This window comes from Pteropus medius, unplaced genomic scaffold, assembly GCF_902729225.1.
Source record: "Pteropus medius unplaced genomic scaffold, Ma_sr-lr_union100, whole genome shotgun sequence".
Classification (NCBI taxonomy): Eukaryota; Metazoa; Chordata; class Mammalia; order Chiroptera; family Pteropodidae; genus Pteropus; species Pteropus medius.
In genome coordinates this window covers 1,889,481-1,912,720 of record NW_024354911.1, presented here as the reverse complement: position 1 = coordinate 1,912,720, position 23,240 = coordinate 1,889,481, and the positions used below count along the sequence as shown (strand labels likewise).

At 47.9% G+C, this 23,240-nt stretch overlaps 1 protein-coding gene across 3 annotated transcripts in view; it reads left to right on the top strand.

Moving 5' to 3' along the window:
* LINGO1 (leucine rich repeat and Ig domain containing 1) overlaps positions 1–23,240 on the top strand; it is a 197,095-nt gene that overhangs the window by 122,692 nt on the left and 51,163 nt on the right. For 2 of the 3 annotated variants that reach the window (XM_039856454.1, XM_039856455.1), the window contains exon 3: positions 11,895–11,980. The gene's annotated coding sequence lies outside the window, so the exon portion shown is untranslated. Of the gene's footprint in view, positions 1–11,894; positions 11,981–23,240 lie in introns of those variants that run through there. The other variant, XM_039856453.1, reaches the window with a different exon arrangement.

Here is a 23,240-nt window from a genome sequence, read left to right as displayed (position 1 = left end):
ATGCCAGGCCTACGCTAGACCCAGGGTGGAGGTTTCAGAGGCGAGTCAGCAAGGGTGGCTTAAGGCAAGGAGCACTGAGGAAGGATTTGGGTACTGTGACAGGAGGAGGTATTTGGGTGGCATAACTCATTGCCATGTGCCAGCCAACGCCTTTACCTTCATGTTCAGCCAGACCTGAGTTTACCTTCGTTGACACTGGATCAGATGGGCTGATGGAATTGGGGCAGTAGGGTGGATAATCAAAAAACCTGAGGTAATCCACAAGCTCCTTCTCCTTGGTTTAGGACCACATCCATGCTGGAAGGCTGACTGTCCTTGCTGTGTTTCTGAAGGCCAGTCAGGGATGCTGAGGTTGAGTGGTGGCTGGGGCAAAGTGAATGTGGTGATCTCAGCATAGCTGTTTGAGGTGGAACATAGGATGGGCCTTGTCGGGGTAGAGGGTGGGTATATTTGGGACCCTGAAGGCAGGCCCTGGTACCCCAGGGGCAGGATATGTTTTCAAAGCAATGGGTAAGGCTGGGGAAAGTCCTGAGCCCTCCATGGAGGGAGTGAGGGTGCAGAAAACTTCTTTTATTGAGCTTTAACTTCAGCCCCACACTGGGCCCTAATCCTGGACAGACTGAACCTTGTCCTGGGCCCATGCTGAGCCCTGACTCAGCCCCACACTGGGCTTGGCGTCATGGATATAGCAACGGAGAAACAGGTGCCGGCGTGGGTGGGGTGAATGGTGCCCTGTTTTTCCATCTCCACTGCTAGCTCTGCTGCCTGTGGGCAGGACTCCTGTGCCAGGCCTTACACTTTGGAAAGGACAAGATGAATCAGACATGGTCCCTGCCCACAGGGCTGGTGGGGGAGGTGACAAACAGGCAATGATAGCTGAGTGATCAGAGTTGAGGCGAGGGAGGTCCCAGAGGGCTGGGAGGCTGTGGATCTTCACTTAGAGCCCGTGGGAAGGGGAGGTGATGGAGGCAGGGGCCAGTGGGAGGCTGAGATGGGGGTGGGGTGTGGGGCAGGAGGGGCTGAGGGATGGTGCAGACTAGGTGAGGTGAGAGATGAGGTGGATGGCACCCATGGAGGAGTGGGGGCCTAGGGTGAGTGATTCTCCCCTCCAAGAACTGGCTGTGACTCCCCCAGATTACTCTCAGCTCCTGGTGAACTAAAGGATTCACCTGTGGGGAAAGTTGTTGGTGGGCCAAGTACTGGGTTGATAATGTTACCTCATAAGAAAGGCATTTTTCTCTATTTCACAGAAGAGGAAACAGATGTCAGGGACTTGCCTGATGCTACTCACCTGTAGCAACCTGGTGGGGTGATTTCCCAGGTCTTGCTGCTTCCAAGCCTGCACACCGCTATTCCTGCCAGTGCACTTGCTCTGGGCGGTGGGGCTCCTCTACTTCCGACGCCTCCGGCCTGGGAGACTTGAGCTTGGGGCCAGTTAGACTGGCATCCAGGGCTTCTGATGTCAACTGAGGTCCTTGGAGTGGGGGAACTGAGGAGGGCCCTGGCTGGGGAGGGTACTAGTTTTAGGAAGGAGGGTCTTCTGCTTCCTTCATCCCCACCCCCTCCCCTCTCTGGATCCCACACCTCTGGATTTCTACTCCCCCACCACATTTGCCTCCTTCCATGGCCCAGACCTTTCTAAATAACCAGGCCTAGAGAAACCATCCAGCTAGCTATCCATTACCCACGTGGGGAAATTGAGGTCACAAGAGGGGCAGGGACCTAGTCAAGGTCATGGGGCTCTGCTTCTCATATTTCTTAAAGATGAAGAGTCTGAAATCACAACATCTTGAATTTATACTTTAAATACAAGCACCGTATTTGAATACTTTCTCTCCAATGGAGCCTTGGAAGGCATGTACACAAAGTTCACACTACACTGGCAGATGCCCTCAGGAAGCTGCCTCCAGATGTGTCCATCTCCCCTCTCTGGGTTACAGGGGCTGCAAACCACTGTCTCATTCGGTCCTCTGAGCAGTCTGGGAAGGTGCATTATTTTCTACAAGTGAGAGAACCAAAGTCAGGAACTAGGCTACACTCACATAGCAAGCTGCAAAAGGGCAGTACCTGACAAGCTCAGATGCTTGGCCCCAGCCACCATCTCAGATTGTCTCCTCCTTGCCAGGATTGTCCTTTCTTTGCCTGCGGGCAGTTCCCCCTCCAAGGGCCCCCAGCAAACCCCCCTCCACAGTCGCTTCCCTACTTGCCTTGTACTCCAGCCAAAACCAATGACTCCTTCCTAACACTCCCCACACTTTCCCACATTCAGGCCGTTGCTCAAGCTGTTTCAGCTCCCTGGAGCTCCCCTCTCCAACTCCACCTGCCCATCTTTCTACACTAGCCAAAATGCCACTTCCTTCTTAGAGTTCCCCTGTCTGCCCTCACTCGGATCAGAAGCCAGGCCCCCTCCCCTAAGGACCATCTTACAGCTCTTTGCCTGTACTCCCTTAGGCTCCTGTCCTCCCTGTGTCTGACTTTGCAGCTGTGTGGAGGGCAGGATCCTCGCCTGGCCCCTGACTTCCTGGCCAGTTACCCCCAGGGCCTGGCACACAGCAGGGATGCAGGAGGTTGTCAGGGTCTCCATCTTGGAAGGGGCTGCATCTCTGCAAATTCATCCCTTTTCTTAGCAGTCCTGGGTCATCCGGCCCCACCCTCACCCCTTCGCCAGCCCCCAGAGAAGACTAGCCACTTACTTTAACCTTGACTGAGTAGAGGTGAGGGCTGGCTTCTGGCCCCCTCAGAGCTCTCAGCACATGCTCCTAACTTGACTAGGTTCTGGGGGCAGGAACAAGGCAAACCCCATCTTTGGGACTCACAGGCATGTCTTGGAGCCCAGCAGGTATATAGGTGCCAAGGGAATTCAGTCCTGTGTGCTGAGTGCTGGTAGAGGACTATGTGGGCACTCTGCTTGACTCTACTCACCAGCTCTGCAGATTACTAGCTGTGTGACTTTGAGCAAGTCATGTAATCTCTCTGTGCCTCAGTTTCCTCATCTGTTAAATGAGGTGATGACAAACCTTCCTAGGGTTGCTATGAGGATTGCTGAGTCAGTACAATGTAAAGCACATAGCACAGCTCCAACACAGACACCCAGTATGCTCCCTGGAGTGTTGACTGTCACCATTGCTCTGGGAGGGAACATAAAGGCAGTGTGTGGGAGAATGTTCATGGAGAGTTTCCTGAAGGTAGGGAAACATGAGCAACAGCTTGAAATATGAGGCACAAAAAGCAGGAAAAGACATTCTGGGAAGAGGGAATGACATCAACAAAGGTCTAGAGGCAGTTTTGGGGATAGGGAAGGAAGGCATGTCTAGATTTAGGATAAGAATGGGACAAGGGTAGACCACAGGCTGGTGCCACACAAGGGCTGCATCCTGAGGGACCTTGGGTGCCACACTGAGGAGTTTGGACTTGGTGCTGCAGGCTGTGAGAGGCTACGGGGTATTTCGTTTTCTTTTTTCTTTTCTTTTTTAACCATAAGAACAATATTTGCTCATGAGAAAACATTGAAACGATATACCTAGAAGTGTGTCCAGTTAAGTAGGAGAGTTCCCTCTTTGCCCTTAAATCTTGTTCTGCCACGGTCCCACTGTTGTTAGTCTGATGTTCCTCTTTCCAGAACTTTTTCTTTGTCTATGCAAGCATATGTATTGTATTTTTTTTTTTAAAGAGAAATGGAATCATATTATGTACATTATCCCACAACTTCCATTTTTCACTTAGCAGTGTGTTGTGGGCATCTGTCAGTGTCATGGCATACAGATCTACTGTGTTGTTTTTAATCATTACCTAATATTCCATTGTTTGGACGTAGCATAATTTATGTAACTAGTCCTGGGTTGATGGATTTTTAGGTTGTCTTCCATTTTTCACTCTTGCAAATAATGCTTCAGTGAACATCCTTGGGGTGTGTGTGTGTGTGTGTGTGTGTGTGTGTGTAATGCAATATGTGTGTGTGTGTGTGTTTCTTGGACTGACAATTTCTAGATGTGGGATTTGCTTATTAAATTTTAGAAGGTATTGCCATATTGTTCTTCCATTTTAAGGCCATTTTAGGCTCCTGCCCTTGGTATCTGCGGTTGCATTTCCCCACACCATCCTCTGCACTGAACATTATCACACTTTTTAATTTTTGCCAGTCCAGGAAAACATCTTATTGTGGTTTCAAACCTCACTTTCCCTCTCCCCAGCGAGGCTGAGCATTTTTTCATACAGTTATTGGCCATTTGTATTTCCTCCTCTGTGAATCGATTGTTTATATCCTTTGCCCATTTTTCTTTTCTTTTTGCCTTTTTCTTATTGATATAAAGCAGCTTTCAGTATATTTGGAATTTAAAACTTCTGTCAGTTATGTGTTTTGGAAATAATTTCTCTAGTCTTCCATTTGTCTTTTTAACTTTGCTTATGGTATCTTTGACCATATAGAAGCTTTAGATTTTTATTCAGCCAAGTCTGTCAGACTTTTCCTTGGGGCTTCTGAGTTTCATGTCTTAGCTGGCCAGGCTTCCTGGAGGATTTTAAGCAGAGTGGGGATGAGGTCAGATTTGTAACTGGAAAAGATCATCTGATTGCCACCGTGCAGAGAGTAGGTGGAGGAGGGACTACAAGCCAGAGGATAGGAGGCAGTTGAGACCTTTGTGCTGAAGTGGGTGAGGGGAGAATTGGGGGGAAGGTGAGTTTGGTAAATGTTCAGGAATTGGCTGCCCATGGTGATGGGATGTGAGGGTGAGAGAGGAAAAGAGAAAGGACTCTAGAGTGATGCCTGTGTATTTGGCTGGGGGACAGCATGGCTGCTGCCACCATCACCCTGAGTTGGGGACGGGACTAGGGAGGGAGATGCATGCAGGTGCATGTGAGTGCTCGCCTTGGCAGGGATATGTGTACACATGGGCATATGCATGCATACAGGTACATGCTCAGAAGTTCTGGAGATCGGCACATCTGTGCTGTGACTCCACGGCGGAGGCTCTACTTTTTGTAGAGTTTCTGTTCTCTACTAAGTACTGTACCAGCTCCTCCCCTACCCACCCTACAGATGCTCTGTAATCTCTACTACCCTTGTTTTACAAGTAAGGAACCAGATTCAGAAAAGTGAAGTAACTTGCTCAAGGTCACAGAGCTAGTAAGTGACAAAAAGGGGAATTTTTCACTAACTTAGATCTGACCACCCACAGACAGAATTCCCACCAATGGCATTGAGGAGCCTTTCATTCATTTCTAACCTGACCAACCCAGTTTCATCAGGGACTCTTAGGATGATTGCTGGAGTCAGACTGCCTGAGTTGGAAATATAGCCCCATTCTTTACAAGGCAAGTTATTTGCCTCCATGCCTCAGTTTCCCCATCCTGAAAATGCAGACAATAACCTTATAAGGTTTGGTAGGAACCGTATGTGTTAGCGCTTGTGAAGTGCTTACGTAATGAGCGCCAAGTATCTATGATGCCCTCTGTGATGATTGTGATGATGACACAACAGTGGTGATGGCACTTACCCTTACCTCCATGTCTGCGCCCCTTTTCCTCTTTTGTCTCCCTCCGTCCTCCCTCCACCTGTCACCTCACTCCTATGCCAGCTCTTCTCAGTTCCCCAAGGTAATTTCTTTCACCATTTGCCTTTGAACCTTTGTCCTCTGTTTTCAGCCCCTAAACCCATGGTATACAATGAATTAAAACCCAATCAGTCAGCAAATACCATTCAGGGGAAAAGAACTTACGTTGTGCTCCAGGAATCCTCCCTTAAGCCTGTCTAGTCAGGCATTTTCCATGCGCTGGTGTTTTCATCCCAACATGGTGAGAATCAGACCATAACGTCCAAATAAAAAACCCCTTCCTCCCTGAGTGGGAATGCTCAAGTGTACTCTTAAGCTGGGAGTTCAAGCCAACCCCAACCCGGCCAACTCTCCACTCTACCCACAAGCCAGCACTAGATCCCTGAACCCAGGATGAGAATTCTCAGCATCATTGGCTGGGAAACTTGCCAAGAAAACAAAAGCAGAAAGCACAGCAAATCCTAGACACAGTTCCTTCTCATGAACATATCTAAACAAATCCTGTGGCCATGAGGGTGAGCGCAATTTGTCCAAACTGGATAAAATTGTCAGATCTGCACCCAATGTAAATTATCTTTTATGCCAGAAAACTCAGTGAAATCACCAAAACTCACCATCATGGATTTCTCATCATCAAAATAAATTCCCAAGTAAATAAATCCTTGTGGTAAAAAATGGAGCAGTTTTGCCTGTTTCTTTTGTAGTATTTTGTATACATTTATACTGTGTCAAACCCTTTTATTCTTAGCCAAAAGGATGACAGAACTCACTTCAATCCTTCCCAGGGAATTCCCGGACAATTGTAGGCCCCGTACCCCAAAGCCTCTGAGAGAGGATTCTCTTTTTCTTAACTTTTAAAAAATTATATTTATTGGAGTAACATTGGTTAATACAATTATATAATTTTCAGGTGTACATTATAATTTGACATCTGTATATTCTATTGTGTGTTTACCACTTAAAGTCTAGCTTCCTTCAGCTACCATATATTTAATCTCCTTTACCCTGTCTACCTTCCTCCTCCCCGCTCCTCCCCCATCCCTTACCCTTTGGTAACCACTAGTCTGTAGTCCATGTCCATGAGTCTCTGTTTGTTTGTCCTGCTCATTTGTTGCTTTTAGGTATATATCCCACATATAAGTGATATCATGTGATTTTCAACTTTTTCTGTCTGGGTTATTTCGCTTAGCATGATTATCTCGAGGTCCATCCATGTTGTCGCAAATGGCAGTATTTCATCTCTTCTTATGGCTGAGTAATATTCCATTGTATGTATGTACTACAGCTTCTTTAGCCAATCATCTATTGTAAGATACTTTGGTTGCTTCCATGTCCTGGCCACTGTGAATAATGCTGCTATGAACATCGGTGTGCAAATATCTTTTCAGATATGAGTTTTCAAGTCTTTGGGGTAAATACTCAGTAGAGGCATTGCTGGATCATATGGTAGATCAATTCTTAGTTTTATGAGAACCCTCCATACTGTTTTCCATAGTGGCTGCACCAATTTGCAGTCCCACCAGCAGTGTATGTTTCTTTTTCTCTGCATCTGAGAGAGGATTCTTTATAACTACTCTTCTGGAAGCCCTGGTCTCTAGGACTCCAGGCCCACCAAACTTGCCTTTGTCCCAGAGGCTTCTTTAAGTTAAACAACCCCTATCCCTCCAACCCAAGTCCCCTCCCCAGCATACCCAGCACCCCTGCAGGGTGCTATGTAGTCACAGGTTCCAGCTACCCTGGCCAATGTTCAAAATAAGTATTAACACCAGCGCCCCGTGCTCATGTGCAAGGAACTTCTCAAATTCGCCCTCATAGTAGAAGTGTCTTCTTAATAGTGTCAAAAAAAATGGATGTAGGCCCTCATTTTAGTTTTGCAGTGGGTGGGGAGGTGTAATTCCTGCAGCCAAATCTTGCTTCTTGGAAAAAAGAGACATGGCAAAGGCGTTTATAGACACGAAGGGCTTTCCCCTTGGGTTGTCTGCCTGCCAGCACCCATTCTGATCTTGTGGGGGTTCTTCTTCCTATTCCCTGTGTTGTTCCACAGGAGCACACAACATTTAAGGTGACAATTGCCCAATTAAAGTGTCAATAAGTTGATAATATAAAGCTATAATTAAGCTTATAGCTTGTGGTCATTTTTGACTCTAAGAGTCCCTGTCAGGTTTTCGTCCCTCCCCTATAGGTATCCATGTAGGTCAGATGAGCTGGGGGCCCTACGCAAGAGTCGATTCCAGATCAGAGTCAGGGATAAAGCTCTGAAGACACCCCAGCCTTTGTTCTAAAGTCAAGTTCAAGCCCTTGAATGTAAGCCAAGGCCTCAACTGTCAGCCTAGGCTAATACCTCCCTTCTCGAGGTGGGGATTGTGTTGCTAGTGGGTCCTGCTGTGGGATCTGGGACTGCCCCTTTTCTTTGTGAAGAGCAAACCTTTCAACTTGGAGACTGAGATTATTCCATTTCCTCTTGAATTCCTAGTTATTTAAGGGCTTCCAAAGAGACTTAGTTCTCTCACCCAGAAAGTAATCTTGATGCAGGACAGGGCAAATTTCCCCAAGTTGGTGGAGGAGACCAAGCCCTGCACCGAGAGAAGAGGGTTCTTTGGCAGCAAGTGTAGAAAGAATTCAACACACACGCCAAAGTTAGAGGCAAAAGGAAAGTTTATTTGAAGAGGGGTAACACTCCATAGACAGAGTGCAGTCTCTTCCCAGAGGCAGAGAGAGGACAGTGAGAGGGACTGAGTAAAGGCTCTGAGAGAAACCCTGAGTATTCAGAGGATTCAGTTTATATGTCATTCTTTAGTTCCCATTTCCTTCTATATGAACATACAATGAAGAAGGGGAAGAGTATGTAGCATGGAAAGGTAAGAATAGGTAGAGCGAAAGGCCTGTTGGCAGTTCCCAGTCTTTAATCCTTAGGTTCCCCATGATTTTAGCCATAGGGAATGACTCTTGGTTCCTGTTTCCCCCTCACAGATGTGGGGAATGGGTTGCTGGCAATCCCCATAGAAATCTTCCTTTGTTCTGCAGATGTCCTCCTGACTTGGCTGCAGGGCTGATCAGCATACTGCAGTCTGAATGTGGCTTGATTAACATTTTAATTCTCTTGCCTTCTCCCTACGTTAATACGGCCTCAAATAACTGTAAAGGGGCTAAGGAAATGTGAGGGACATTGTGCTGTGTGGAGACGGTGTGGAGAAAATGTGCCCAGACATTCAGTGAGCAATAAAATTCTCTGTGCTGGGTGTGTTATGAGACCACTCTCAGTACGGGTTTCAGAAGAGCACAGGCCATCACTCCTATTTATTCTCTCCATCTGGGGTACCTGAGGCCAGAGAGGCCTAGCATGCCTGGCTGGGGGGTAGGGTGGGGTGCTGGTGGGAAAAGAATCCCTGTGGACAGATGAGGCCCATAGCAGGCCCAGGCCCTCCACCCAGGCTCCAAGTTTGTCTCAGCCTTTCTGCTTTTATCACATTGTTTGCTTTCCATTCCAACACCATCCCATACATCGAATTTCTCAGGAGAAGGATTGCGAATGATGATGAATTCAGTGTTGGAAAGAGAAAATCCAAGAGGAGACATCCAAGAAGCCATTGTGTCTTAGTCCATTCAAGCTGCTATAACAAAATACTATTGACTGGTTGGCTTATGAACAACAGAAATTTATTTCTCTCAGTTCTGGAGGCTAGAAGTCCAAGATCAAGGTTCTGGAAGATTTGGTGTTTAGTGAGGGCCCGCTTCCTGGTTTGTAGATGGCTGTCTTTTCATGGTGTCCTCACATGAGCAAAAGGTGAGCAATCACTCTGGGGTCTCTTTGATAAGGGCACTAATCCCTTTTGTGAGGTCCCTACCTTCATGACCTAATCACTTCCCCAAAGCCCTACCTCCAAATACCATTACACTGGGGATTAGGTTTCAACATCTGAACTGGTGAGGGAGAGGCGCTGGATAGGATGGCCTCAAACCCAGGAGAGCACCCTCACTGGGACAGAAAGAGCTGCAAGTTATTGGCTTTCTTCCACACTTTCATTCCTCAGCAAATGTGGCTGCTAAGGGCTGATTACAACTGCAGAGTCTGACTCCAGGATACCTGAGATTGAAGCTTGACTTGGTCCCTTATTAGCTAGGCAACCTTGGGCTAGTTACTTCTCTCTGCCTCAGTTTTATCCTCTTTAAAATGGAGGTATTGATAGCATCTGGCTCTCTTAGGGTAGTTGTGAAGACTAAATGAGTTAATATATGTAAAGTGCTCAGAACAATGCTGGGTACACCACCACCACTGTCATCATCATCGTCATCATCACCATTACCATCACCATCCAGTACCAGATACTGTTCTAGGTGTTCAAGAGTAGAAGTCAAGATCCCTGTTCTTACATAGGATGGGGGAAATGGAAAATAAACAGATAAATAATTAAATTAAGATGATAATTTCAAATAATGGGGATACTAAATAAATTAGACACATGAAGAATTACTCATTGTCATTAGTCAGTAGGGAAATGCAAATTAAGATCACAATGAGATACCATTGCATAGCTATTTCATTGACTTTTATAAAATTGGCAATACTAAGTGCTGATGAGGAAACAGCACATAGAACTCTCATATGTTGCTAGTGAGAATGCAAACTGGTAGAGCCACTTTGGAAAACAGTTTGGTGTTTTTTTGTAAAGTTAAAAATGTGCTTACCATGTAATCCAGCAATCCTACTGATAGGTACCCAAGTGAAATAACAACTTACATTCATATAAAACCCTGTATGCAAATAGTTATAGTGGCTTTATTCATAGTTGCCCAAAACTGGAAACAACCTAAATGTCCTTCAACTGGTGCCTGGATAAACAATTGAATACTACTCAGCAATAAAAAAAAAAAAGAATAAAATTTCAATACAAGAAACAACACAGGTAAAGCTCAAATGCATAATATGTTAAGTGAACAAAGCCAGATTCAAAAAGTTACATATAGATGACATTTATATGACATTCTGGAAAAGGCAAAACTATAGAGACAGAAAATGAATCAGTGATTGTTCGGGGTTGGGGTGGAGAGAGTTGACTACAAAGGAACAACACATGGAGATTTTTTAGTGCCATAGAATTCTGTGTCTTGATCACGGTAGTGTTTACACAGCTGTATGCAGCTGTCAAAACTCATAGAACTGTGCACTAAAAAGGGTAAATTTCACTGTAGGTAATTTACACCTCAATTAACCTGACTTGGAAAAAAAAAGCTAGCTGTGGGATTGTTGAGACAGGGAAAACCAAATGATGAATCAGTCAGTCAGAGTATGTGAGGAGAGGCTCCCGCACACAGTAGTCAGGGAAGGCTTTCTGAGGAGGTGCCTTGGGCTGGACCTGGATGAGGAGAAGGGGCCAGGCCTGTGAGGATCTGGAGGAGGATATGCCAGGCAGAGAGCAGCAAGGCAGTCCATGTGGCTGGAGCTGAATGAAGGAGGAGGAGAGGGTGGGAGACAGATCAGGGGCTTCAACTCTCCTCGGGGCATGATGAGTACCATGTGGGGGCATATATAGAGGGAAACACTGAAACACCGATGTGGGCGAGATGGCTCAGGAAGCAGGGGAGGGATGGACAGGAAATAGCAGCTTGTGACCATGTGTAGGAGGAGTGCTGGAGGGATGCAATGATCCGAGGAGGGGGTGAGTCAGGGATCCCCGGAAGGCTGAGGTGGGAGGTCTGTCATGGGCAGGTGGGGTCCTTTGGAACTTTGCTGAGAGTATTACGGGTGGTGGTGGGGCAGAAGCAAGACATCTTGAGTTGAGGGGTGCTGGGGGTGAGGACATGTAAGTGAAGCTTACAGGTGAAAGACTTCATGGGAAGCACTGGGAATCTCAGAAAGAATGGGGTGGAGCTGCCTGTTTGTGTATATGTGTGTATGGATGTGTATGTATATATGTATGCGTGTGTACATGTATATGTATATATGTGTGTATGGATGTGTATATGTGCATGTGTGTATGTATATGTGTCCACATGTATGTGTATATGTGTGTATGTATGTGTGTGTGTGTGTGTGTGCATGTGTGTTTGTATATGGTGTGAATACAACTTGCAGAGTGGACCTGACCTATGGAAGACAGTATGAGACACTGAGAAGTGGGGGTTGGACAGAGACTTGAATGCTAGGCCAGAGAGGCCACTCAGGGGGACTGGGAGATGGCAGTGGGGCTTGTGCCATCAGGCCCATCCCCAGTGTGGGAGGCAGCATGGAGCCCTGCTGGGCTGGGGGACCAGATCTGTCTTGGGGAACCCATGCTGAGGTGGGTCCACCCTGGATAACTAAGCCTCATTTTTGCCTGCACTAATCTTCTTGCTCTTTTCCCACAGTGCATGCTGGGACCGCGAAGGACAGGCTGCTGCTCCCCGGGTCCCCAGAGGCCTCTCTGTTTGCCTCCTGGTGCCGTCTGACCCAGGTAGGGGGAGAGTGAGGTCGGCTCACCTGCCTCATACCTCTCCGTTGGGTTGGGGGGCGTCTCTGGAAGTAAGGACTGAATGAGTCCTTGCCAGGGGCAATGGTGTAGAGCAGTGGCACAGTAGAGCAGCGGTCCCCAACCTTTTTGGCACCACGGACCGGTTCTCCTATGAGGATCTAATGCCTGATGATCTGAGGTGGAGCTGAGGCAGTGATGCTAGTGCTGGGGAGCGGCTGCAAATATAAATGAAGCTTTCCTTGCTGGCCCACCACTCACCTCCTGCTGTGTGGCCCAGTTCCTAACAGGCTGTGAACCAGTATCGGTCCCTGGCCTAGGGTTGGGGATCCCTGCAATAGAATCTCCTGGAGAGGAGTTTCTGGACCTGAAAGCAGACCACCCCAGCATTGATCTGTCCTTACCAGACCACCTCCTGGGGCACTGAGAGGCCTGCCCTAGGACACATACTTCCTCTAGTGCCCATTTACTCACATGCTGACTGTGATTTGTTCAGGACTTTTGCAGCACACACCTGCTAAGTACTTTGGCTGTGGGAGGTTTTGCATCTGTGGGGCTCCATTTGCTGTCACTCTGGCTTTTCCCTGCCAGAGTCACTGTACTCACCTTGTATGGGTGCTTCTATGAGTGATGGCTCTGACTTTAGAAGGTCCTGCTTTCTGTGGGACTCCACCTGGGCAGAGGTGCTCTTCCGGGCACTCAGCTCACTTTTCTACTTGGTGTTTCTCTGCTGCTCCTGGACACCTCACATGGATGCTTCCTGTTTAGGACCAAGCACCCCAAGGGCTGGGATAGGTTGTGGGCTAGTCTTGCCAGAAAGAATACAGAATGTCCAGTTAAATTTGAACTTCAGACAGATAAATCATTTTTTTAACTCAAGTATATCCCAAATACTGCATGAGACATACAATTTTATTTGCTAAATCTGGCAACTTTAGTGGGTACTGAAGCCCCAGTCTCCCTCCGCCTCTGGCCAGTACTCCCTGCCTGGCCCACTTTAGCCCCCTCAGATCAGGGGCCTCCGGAGCCCTGGAATCAAGGGCAGCCAAGCCTGCTCTGGCCACAGTGAGTGGCCATTTCTGATCCACCATGTCCTGTAGGCCATTTCTGCTAGAGGCTAGGGTAGCAGTCCTGGCTGTTGAGAGTGGTTTCAGGGTCCTGTCTTCCTCTGTCTGGCTCTCTTGACAGCAGAGTCCAGGCTGAACAGGTCACGGGGTAGGGTCAACTGGGCCTTTGTGTCTGTGAAAAGAGCTGTGAGACAGGCCTGGAGTTGTGAAAGGGCCTGGGAATAGAAAATAGTTTCATGAGCTTGGAACCCAGAGTGCTTGGAGTGCAGAGGTACAGGTGGGGGTAGCAGGAATTAGGCAGGGCTGGGTAATGGAGGGCTTGGAACGTCCTATTTCTGCATCCTCAACATTGAGGAAACACGAGAATTGTTTTCTCTGTAAGCTGAGTTATTTTTCTGACTATTAAGGTAATATGTTCTCTATATGCTGTCTACCTACTTACCTATCTAACAATTCAGAAGTATCTTAAGTATGTGGTTCAAGTCCTTCCCATAATCTCTTCCTCCCCAGGCTAAACACTGCTAACTAGTTTCATAGATATCCTTCCAGTCTTTTTTCTATGTACTTATATCCATATTTTAAAAGGAAAAACATGGGATCATGATAGTTATACTGCTCTGTCATTTGATTTTTTACTTTCATATATTGTGTATCTCATTCGTGAGTTCTTCCCTATCTTTTTACACCCATTGTTTGGATGGTCATTAAATTATGTATCAATTATTAATCCTGTTGGTGGCTATTTAGATGGTTTCCAGTATCCATACATCTGTGTGCACTCGTGTTCTGGGTCCTTCAGGAATATTTCTGGTAGTTGACTGCCAGGATCAGAGAGCATGCGCATTTCAAGATTTGATTTGTATGGCCAGATCAAGCTCCAGAAGGCTGTATCGAACCTACCATGAACAAGAGGCCTCGTCCCCTTCCCCTTGTCAACCATGGGTTTTATTGATCACTTAAATCTTTGCCAATCTAATAGGTAAAACTGATTTTATTTTCATTTCTTTGACTACTAATGAGGCTGAGTATATTCGTGTGTTGGCTATTTCAGTTTCTTTGTTTATAAATTGCTGGTTCATATCATGTCTTCAGCTTATTTTTCTATTCATCTGTCTATTCAGTCAGTAAGCATTTATTGGGCACCTACTATGTGTTGGGCACTGTTTTGGTAATGGACCTAACAGTGTACAAAAGTGACAAAAAAAATTTGCTCCATGGAACTTATGCTTTAGTAGAGGAGAGATAGCCAAGGAAAAACAAAAAAGTGAAATACAGTGTGTGTATGAGTGTACTAAGGAGAAAAAAATAAAGCAGAGAGGGATGGGAAGTGTTGGGCCACTTGGATATGGTAGTCAGGAAGGCTTTACTGTGAGGTGGCACTGAAGTAAGGACCTGTAGGAAGCAAGAATGAGTCATGTGGATATCTGGGACCCTGAGTCAGGACCAAGCCTGGTCTGTTCAGGACTCAGTGAGAAGGCCACTGTGACTAGAACAGGGTGAGTGAGGAGAGAGTGGGAGGTATGGCCAGAGAGGGATCAAGAGCCAAATCATGTGGGGCCGTGTGGGCCACCCTAAAAACATGGTTTTTTCCTTAGAATGAAGCAGGGAGTCATGGAAGGTTCTGATTTAGTGACATGACACGATCTGAATTTCATTTTAACCAGATCACTCTGGCTGCTATGAAGGGGGCCAGAGCAGAAGAAGGGAGGTCAGTCAGTAGGCTGTTGTAATGACCCAAGGAAAGGACGGCGGGGTTTAGAATATGGGGCCTTAATAGAGCTGGGGAGAAGTGGATAGATTCTGGGTGCATGTTCATGGTAGAGCCAATAGGATTTGCTGATGGATTGGATGAAGTGGTGCGTGTGAGAGAGAGGGAGCCAAAGATTACTGTTTTAGTCATCTGGGGCTGCCATAACCAAATACCATAGGCTGGGTGGCTTAAACAACACACTTTTATTTCTAGAGGCTGGGAAGTCCAAGATCAAGGTGCTGGCAGACTCAGTTCTTGGCGAGGAACCGTTGCTTGGCTTGTAGACAGCCTCTAACTCACTGTGTGCTCACAGGAATTCTTTGTGTGCAGGTGGAGAGAGAGCTCCGGTGTCTCTCCCTCTTCTTGTAAGGGCACTAATTACATCATGAGGGCGCCACCCTCATGATCTCACCTGACCCTGATTACCCACCAGAGGCCCCACCTCCAAATACCATCACACTGTGGTAAGGTCCTCAATGTGGGGATTTGGGGGCACAAACATTCAGTCCATAACAATGACTCCAGTGGTTTTGGCCCAAGTAACTAAAAAGGTGGGGCTGCCAACAACAGAGACAGAGCAGAGAATATGGAGTAGTGGGTTTGGAGTGGGGGAACTCTGCTGTGGACAGGACTGGCTGCATAATGTGTGGGGCACAGAGCGAAATGAAAAAAGGTGGCCCTTTGTTTAAGAAAATTATTAAGAATCTTCAGTTGGTGACATTAAAGCATTAAACCAAGCCTGGGGCCCTCCTGACTGTGGGGTTCTGTGTGACTGCCTGGGTGGCACATTGGTGAGCAGGCCCTGGCTGTGGACTGTAAGGTGTGAGGTGTCAGTACACATCCAAGTATAAATGTGGAGTTGACAGCTGGATATATGAGGCCGGAGTTTAGGGAATAAGTCTGGGCTAGAGATACAAATTTAGGGTCATCAGCATAAATATAGTATTTAAAACAATGAGATTGGATGAGCATCAAGGGGATGAAAATAGATAGAAAAGGGAAGGATCAAAGACCCAGTTCTGGAGCCTCCTTCAGCTAGAAATTGGGGAGCTGAGGAGGAACCAAAAAGGTGACCGAGAAGGAGCAACCATCAAGATGGAGGAGAATCAGGCAAGTATGATATCCTGGAAGACAAGGGCAAGATGTGCTTCAAACATGAGGTCGAGTAAGATGTAGACTGAGCATTGATCATGCATTAGCCATGGGGAGGTCACAGGTGACCTTGGTTTTAGTGATGGGGATGATGTTTCGCAATAAGATGTGAAATGCATCTTATTGACTTGCAAGAGCAAATTGATTTATAAAAGGGTAAGGGATTTAACACTTTATCTATCATATGTTGCAAATATTTTTTCCTACAGTTTATGCTTCTTTTTTTTGTCATTTAAATTTATAGAATTTTTTTTTTAACCCCTTAAAAGTTTTAAATTGTTCTGTGGTCAAGTCTGTCATTCTTTTCCTTTAGATATTCTGGCTTTACCCACTGCAGAGTTTTGAAAAGGTGGTCTTATATTGTTTTCTAACTGTTTATGACATTTAAAAATTTTCAAATCTCTGGTTCATCTGGAATGTTTCTGTGTGTGTGGTTTAAGGTAGGAACCTAAGTGTTTTTCCCCCAAATGACCAGCCAGCCAGTTGTTTCCACATGGTTGATTTGAATAAGTTGTCCTTTCCCCATGACTCTGAAGCTCCATTCCCACTGTATACTCAGTGTCCCCATAGTCTCTGTGGCTGTCCAGGCTTTGGCATTTGATTCCATCGATTTTACCTGGGGAGAGATTTAGGAAGTAGAGAGAATAGACAGACTTGGTGATTGATTGGGGGTGGAGTGTGAAGAGGCAGGAGGTGGGGAAGCAGACACAATTACCTGCAATGAGGGACAAGGCAAAGGGACATTAGGGACGAGGGGAGCTCTTGGCTTCTGAGGGCCTCATCACAATTCTGCAAGGTTGACATTCTATATACTCATTTGCAGATGAGGAAACTGAGGTTCAGAGAGGTTTCATTACATGTCTAATGGTATCAACTCTTAGAAAGTGGAACTGAGACTAGAAAGCAGATCTCTGGGCTCCAGCACCTGAGTTCTGCCCACCTTGGGTAAGGGGAGGGAGAAGCGGGTATTCCAGGAAGGCTGGCAGAACTCCAGGCACAAAATAACCCCACACCCCACTCTGCCATTTGGCTGGGTCTAGAAGTTTTTCCCATTTCCACGAGCAACCTGTTAAAACCAAAATGCTCCTGGCAGGGAATCACATGTTAAGTTTACAGCTAACATCTTAATTATCAGTTAACACCTCTGTAGGGATTAGCTGACAGCCAGCTGAGGACATTGAACGCTGAATGGAGACCAGTATGATGTGCATCTGCGCTGGGAAAGGCCAGAAGAGGGGACGAGTGAAAGGGGAAGAGGCAGGTTTCCAGCAATTTACAGCTTTTTTCTGAACCCTTGGGAAAGAGAGGGAGGTGGAGCTGGATCCATCTGGGAGCTCAGAGGGGATGTGGAAGAAATAAGTACTAGAAGGGGAAAGAAGAGTGGCAGCTTCTCTGTGGAAACCTAAGGCTGGGCTCATAGAGGAGCTGGCATCTATTAGACACCTGCTGTGTCCTGATACCAGAGGAGGCATATCACATTTTCAGTCTTGGTCTTGAGAAGATCAGAAATCAGCCACCCATGAGCCACCTTGGGACAGCCGCCAGCAGTAACACAGTGCTGGGACCTGTCTCTGACACACACAGACTGGATCTAGCACCAGCCCTGAGGAGTAGTAGGAGGAGAAGCTGAGGCATCTGGAACCTCCTTTAGTTCTTTGAGGGCTGGTCTACCCTGCCAGGCCAGGGCTCAGAGTGCGAGCAAGGTCAGGACTGACTGTATGACCAGACTCAAGTTTCAGTGTATGAATAGGAACTGGGCTCACTATAGGACAAGGGTCAGGGCTCAGACTATAACCAGGATTAGGAGAGTCTGACCCTAGAAGTCACCCAGGCTGACTTCCTTAGGCTGAAGAAGGATATAGCAGGAGGCCCCAGATGGTACCAGGTTGCTTCTCACCCCACTGGTGCATGGGGGCAGGGGAGTAGAAAGGTGTGACTTCTTGTCTAAAGCTGGTGTTTTTGTCCCAGAAGGGTTTCCTTCCCTGCTTTACTTCAGCATGCACAGCGGGGACTGATCCGTGTCTTTGGGGGAATATCATGCGTCTGAAAAGGTGACCAGTGCCCAATCTCTTCATCACTGTGTTGGACTCTGCCTTTAGCCTTCCCAGGACCCTGAGGCTAAAAGCAGCCTCTCCCTCCCCATCATTTCCCTCCTCCCCGCTTTCCTCCTTTCCTCCTCCCCTCCCCTGTCAGCCAATGGTAACCTTGCATCCAGCTGCTGGCAGTCAGACCCTCAGACACCCAGATGCCCTTTCACCTCAAGGCCGATCCAGGGCCTGAGTCAGGTAGCCTCCAGCTCTTCCCTCATTCTCACCTGCTCACCCTCCCAAACTTGCTGCCAGGGATCACCTGAAGAGGGAGCCATGGGAGGGAGGCACGTAGTGACAAAGTGAGATGAAAAGGTACCCAGAATAGGTTAAGAGTGCTCCAGGTAGGGGAACTATTTGAGGTAAGGCCTGGAGATGGGGCCTGGGGTCTGTTAGTGAGTTGGAGGGGAGGCTGGGAGGTGTGAGGGGTCAGATGGAGGAGGCCTCCATGGCCCGCTGAAGACTATAGAATTTATTTCTAAGGCCAGTAGCTTCCAAACTCTTTTTTTCTTCAGCGGTTCAGACCTACCATAGGAAAGCCTGAAGTTGAAAATGGACTCAATCATTCATTCACCAAATATTTAATGGGCACCTAGCCTTCTAGACCCAGAGGCACAGCTGTGAACCAGACAGAAACTAGTTCTCTGCCCTCTGGGAGCTGATGGCCTGCGGGGAGGCTATGGCTGAAGGAGTGAAGGGCCTCACCCTGCCCTCTGCTCCCTCTGCCCAGTTGCACCCAGGGCATCTCCACGGACACAGACACTCAAGGGGCTGGTTCTGGAAACCTGCTTTCCTTGAGGGACCTGAAGAAAAGCTAAAAGAGAAGATTCCTTTCTGTTGATGCAAGGTTCTGGGAGGGAGGATGGCCGAGACAAAGAGAAGGTAAGCACAAGAGGAAGACAGAGAAGGCCTCTCAGGAGAGGAGACCCCTCCCTCCATGGCTTACCCACTAGGGCCCTCCCAGGCGTGGTGGTCAAATGTCCTCTTTTGCCCAGGACTGTCCTAGTTTTAGCAGCTCTCAATCCCAGAAAGATTGGTCACCTTACCTGAAAGCCTGTCTATACCTGAGGCTCTGGTTGGCCACTGCCCCGGCCAACCCGGAATGTCTAGTCAAGCTGTGCTGGGCCTCTGAGAAACTGGATGTTTAGGTCATGGTGCTGGCCTTGCCTGGAGATTGTGGGAAGCCACTGTGGCTCCCTGGGGCTGTGGTGAAGAAGGAGTGAAGGGCAGGGGCCTCATTGCCTGGCTGAGCTGCCTTCAGGGCCCCAAAGAGGACTGAGACTAGGCGTAGTGAATAGACTTGATTCTGAAGCCTGCCCGGGGATCTGAGGGGCCTTGAGGCAAGAAGCAGTGGCAGAGCTGCCTGCGCTTTTATGTCTGCCTACCTCTGCTCACCACAGGCTGGCCTCAGAGTCAGGAGGCCTGGCTTCTCTTCTCAGAACTGAAAAGAGCTTACCATGTGACCTTAGGATAGATGACCCTGAACTTGGGTCCCGGTGGCCTTCCCTGAGACAGGGCTGTGATTCTGGACCAGAGTTGTCCAAGGGAGGTTTTGCAAAGCCCAAAATGTGGCCTGGGGTAATGTGCTGCTATGGTCACTGCTGTGGCTTAGGTGCTTGACTTTGGGGTGCCAGCTCTGGGGACCACAGAGGGATTTCAGGTAGGGCTGACTCTCCATTCGTGGTCAGGGTTGGGGGAGACAGATGTTGAAAACTAGAGGCCCCAACCAAGGATGTAGCTTGTGAATGTGTTTTGTTCCATTTCAAACAATTTTTAAAAATTGAGATATAATTTACATATCATAAAACTCACCATTTTAAAGTGTACAATTTGGTCTTTTTTAGTATATTCACAAGATTGTACAATGAGCACCACTATCTAATTCCAGAGCATTTATATTACCTCAAAAGGAAATCTTATATCCATTAGTAGTCACTCCCCTCTCTCCATCCCCTAGGCCCTAGTAACCGCTTATCTGCTTTCTGTCTCTTATGGATTTGCCTATTCTGGACATTTTATACAATATGTGGCCTTTTGTGTATGGCTTCTTTAACTTAGCATAACATGTTCAGTGTTCATCCATGTTGTAGCATGGATCAGTATTTCATTTCTTTTTATGACCCAATAATATTCCATTTTAAGTGTAAGCCATATTGTTTATCCATTCATGGACATGTGGACTGTTTCCACTTTTTGGCCATTATGAATAATGCTGCTGTGTACATTTGTGTGATGGTCTTTGTGGGGTGCGTCTATCCGGGGAGTGGGATCATTGAGCCATAAAGTAACTTGATGTTAACACCGTAGGGCATGTGCTCTTCACTTAAGTCCTGCCCACTTCCAAATGCATCACTTGCACCTCTTCACTCATTGTCTTTTCCTCTCTGGTCCCTATCATCAAGTTTTCAGTCCTTGCTTACAGAACAATGATGGAGGGGAGTACAAAGGGCTGAGGAGCCAGACGAGGCTCCTGACCTGAGGAGGTATCCTGGAGGGCTTCTTGGAGGACATATCACCTAAACTTAGCTTATGCCTGGTGGACATTTTCTAGGACAAAAGGACTAAGGGAGAGTGCTCCTGGTGGGAGGCAAAAGCAGGGAGGTGTGAACTCCCTTCCCTTTTCTCGCTCTGGAGGGCAAGCCCTGTAAGGGGAGGAGGCTCCAGCGACCAGCTGAGATGCCTCCTCTCCCTTCCTCAGGTGCTCACCTCTCTCTGCCTTCGCTCTATCTCGGTCTTCTCTGTCCTTTGCTCTTTGCTTGGGGAACTGCAAATAGCTTCATGGGTTGGAGAGGAGAGCGGGAATATGAGAGGGTGAGATTGCCAGTGTTCTTAATCCCCTGCAAAGAGAGCCTGAGGCAGGTGGACAAAAGTGTGGGGGACTTTGGCCCTTCCTTAGGTGGGAGCAGAGTCCAAGGACCTAGGGCAGAGGTGACCCTGAGTCAGGACATTCCATGTCCCAAAGTGGCATCCTATTTTCCCTCTCTCAGGGGCAGGTGAGAGGTAGATGGGCCCTGTCAGTCTGGACCAGGCCTGCAGCGGAGGCAGAGTGAGGGCCCAGACCTAGAGCTGCACGCACACAGCCTCCTGCTTTCTGCTCCTCTACCTAATGGGTAATTACACCCTGACATGCATACAGGCGAAGAAAGGACTTCCTGTGAAGAAAAATCTCCTGTGAAATATTCAGGGCACATCTGAGCTCCACTTTCCAGCTTCCTCCTCATCACTGCTGCTTGGCTTAGCCATGGCAGAGAGGCCATATGTGCCTGGGAGGCCACACGAGGCTCTTCACTTTCTTCTCAACAGGGAGAGGTTTCCATGGTCCAGGCTTGGCTTTGGGCCCAAGATGCTGCATGTGTGCGTGTGTGTGCCTGTGTGTGCTGGCCTGTTTCCAGCCAGTATGCATTCATTTATGAACTTGGCCATGTGTTTGTGTTCTGAGTGTGCATGTTTTATGTGCCTGTGACTGTGATGAACCCAGCAGGCACAGGGCAGCTCACATGGCTCTCTGGGCTTTCTCTAATGGTGTTTCTCCACTGAACTCTGATTCTCGATTCTGGGGGGTTGCCTGTGAGAGCTTCTCCGTGGCTAAAGGGCCACCCTGTATGTGAGTTCCACCTGTGACTGGCACAGCATGCTGGGTTTTGGGTATGGGTTGAAAGCGTTGAAGTCCTCACATGTTTAAGGGCTGGGGCTCAGGAACACCAGATGTCAACTGGCCTGCTGCACATCTGAGTCAAGATTTGCCTCTTCTGCCTGGCTTTAATGTTAGTTTGATTTCCACCAAGTTTTGAGTGCTTGATTGGGGCCAAGGGAGGGGGAAGGTATTTGCTGCCAAGAGTTCATTGAGCTGGGACATATCTGTCCCATTGTTGGTGCCTCTCAGCCCTAGAGCTACCCCTGCCTGTCTCTTCCAGCCCATTAAGCCTCTGTGTTTGTACTGAGGTCACCCTCCTAAAGCTTGATTTTGCACTTTAGTCACTCCTCCGCATCGAAGGAGTGATAGGCAGAACTGGAATTATTGTACTGATTTGGCAGTTGAGGAAACCGAGGTCCAGAGAGGCAAAGAGGCATGCTTGAAGTCACTCAGCGAGCCAGGGCTTTCAGCAAGATCACCTCCTCCTCCTGTCTCATGGACCCCTGACGCTCAGCCTCAGCCCTGGGCCCTGGGTGGAGGGAACTCTGCCCAGAGGGAACAGGCCCCGGTTTCATGAATGAATCCAGCTGGAGACACTCCCTTCTCCAAATGGAGCTTTTCTCCTGTCATCACTTGGCGCTGTCCTAGAAAGATGGCCCCAAATCAACAGGCAGGGAACCACAGGAGGCAATAATATTGATGTCCAGCATAGATATTTCCTTATTGTGGCTGTAATTAGCAATTCTTCCACGGCTGAGGCCCAATCTGGCAGACAAGTAGAGGAGCTCTGGCTTATTAATGTCAACTTGTTAATGTCACACTGACAAGGCTGATGGGGGGTGGCTTTAGGTAGGGAGAATGAGAAGCGGCATGGGGGTTGCTGAGCAGAGGTTGACAGCCTCCCCTCCTCCACCAGGTATTTACTCTCCTTGAGCACAGCCCACTAGAGTGCCCTTCATCCCATCTATCCCAAGGGAGTTCACTTTCCAGGTTGCCTCTTCTACCCCATGGCCCCTAGCTCCTCCCTGTTCTGCCAGGATGGCTTGGATTAAAGAGTGGCCTTCACACCCCTGGGACACCACACAAGCATCAGCCTAGGAAGGCTCATGGAAGCCTTTTTAGGTAGCCAGCAGTGAGAAAGAGGCTCCTAAGCCCTCTGCCCTTCTCTTGCTGGGAGAATGTCCCTGACCCCTACCCCAGCGCTGCCACATTCAGACCTGCACACCTCTGCTGGTGCTGACCTCCATAGCCAGGCAAGAACAAACAGCCCCTTCCTGCATATGTCCCCTCATCTATGTACTGTTTCAGACCGAAGGGCTAAGATGAGCACACCCAGACCCCTGTTTCACGAATGAATCCTTGTTTATCCACTTCAGTCTTCTCTTCTCTCCCCTCCAGGGAATTCTCTGGTCAATATACCCAATATATCCCTGTTCCAGCTCTACTGCTTGCCTCAGAGTCCCTCCACCCAGATCTCTTTGGATCCTTTGGTTCCTTGAGCAGGGGAAGTCAAGCCAACCATCATGCCAAGAGGCTGAGTTACCCAGCCCTTGAC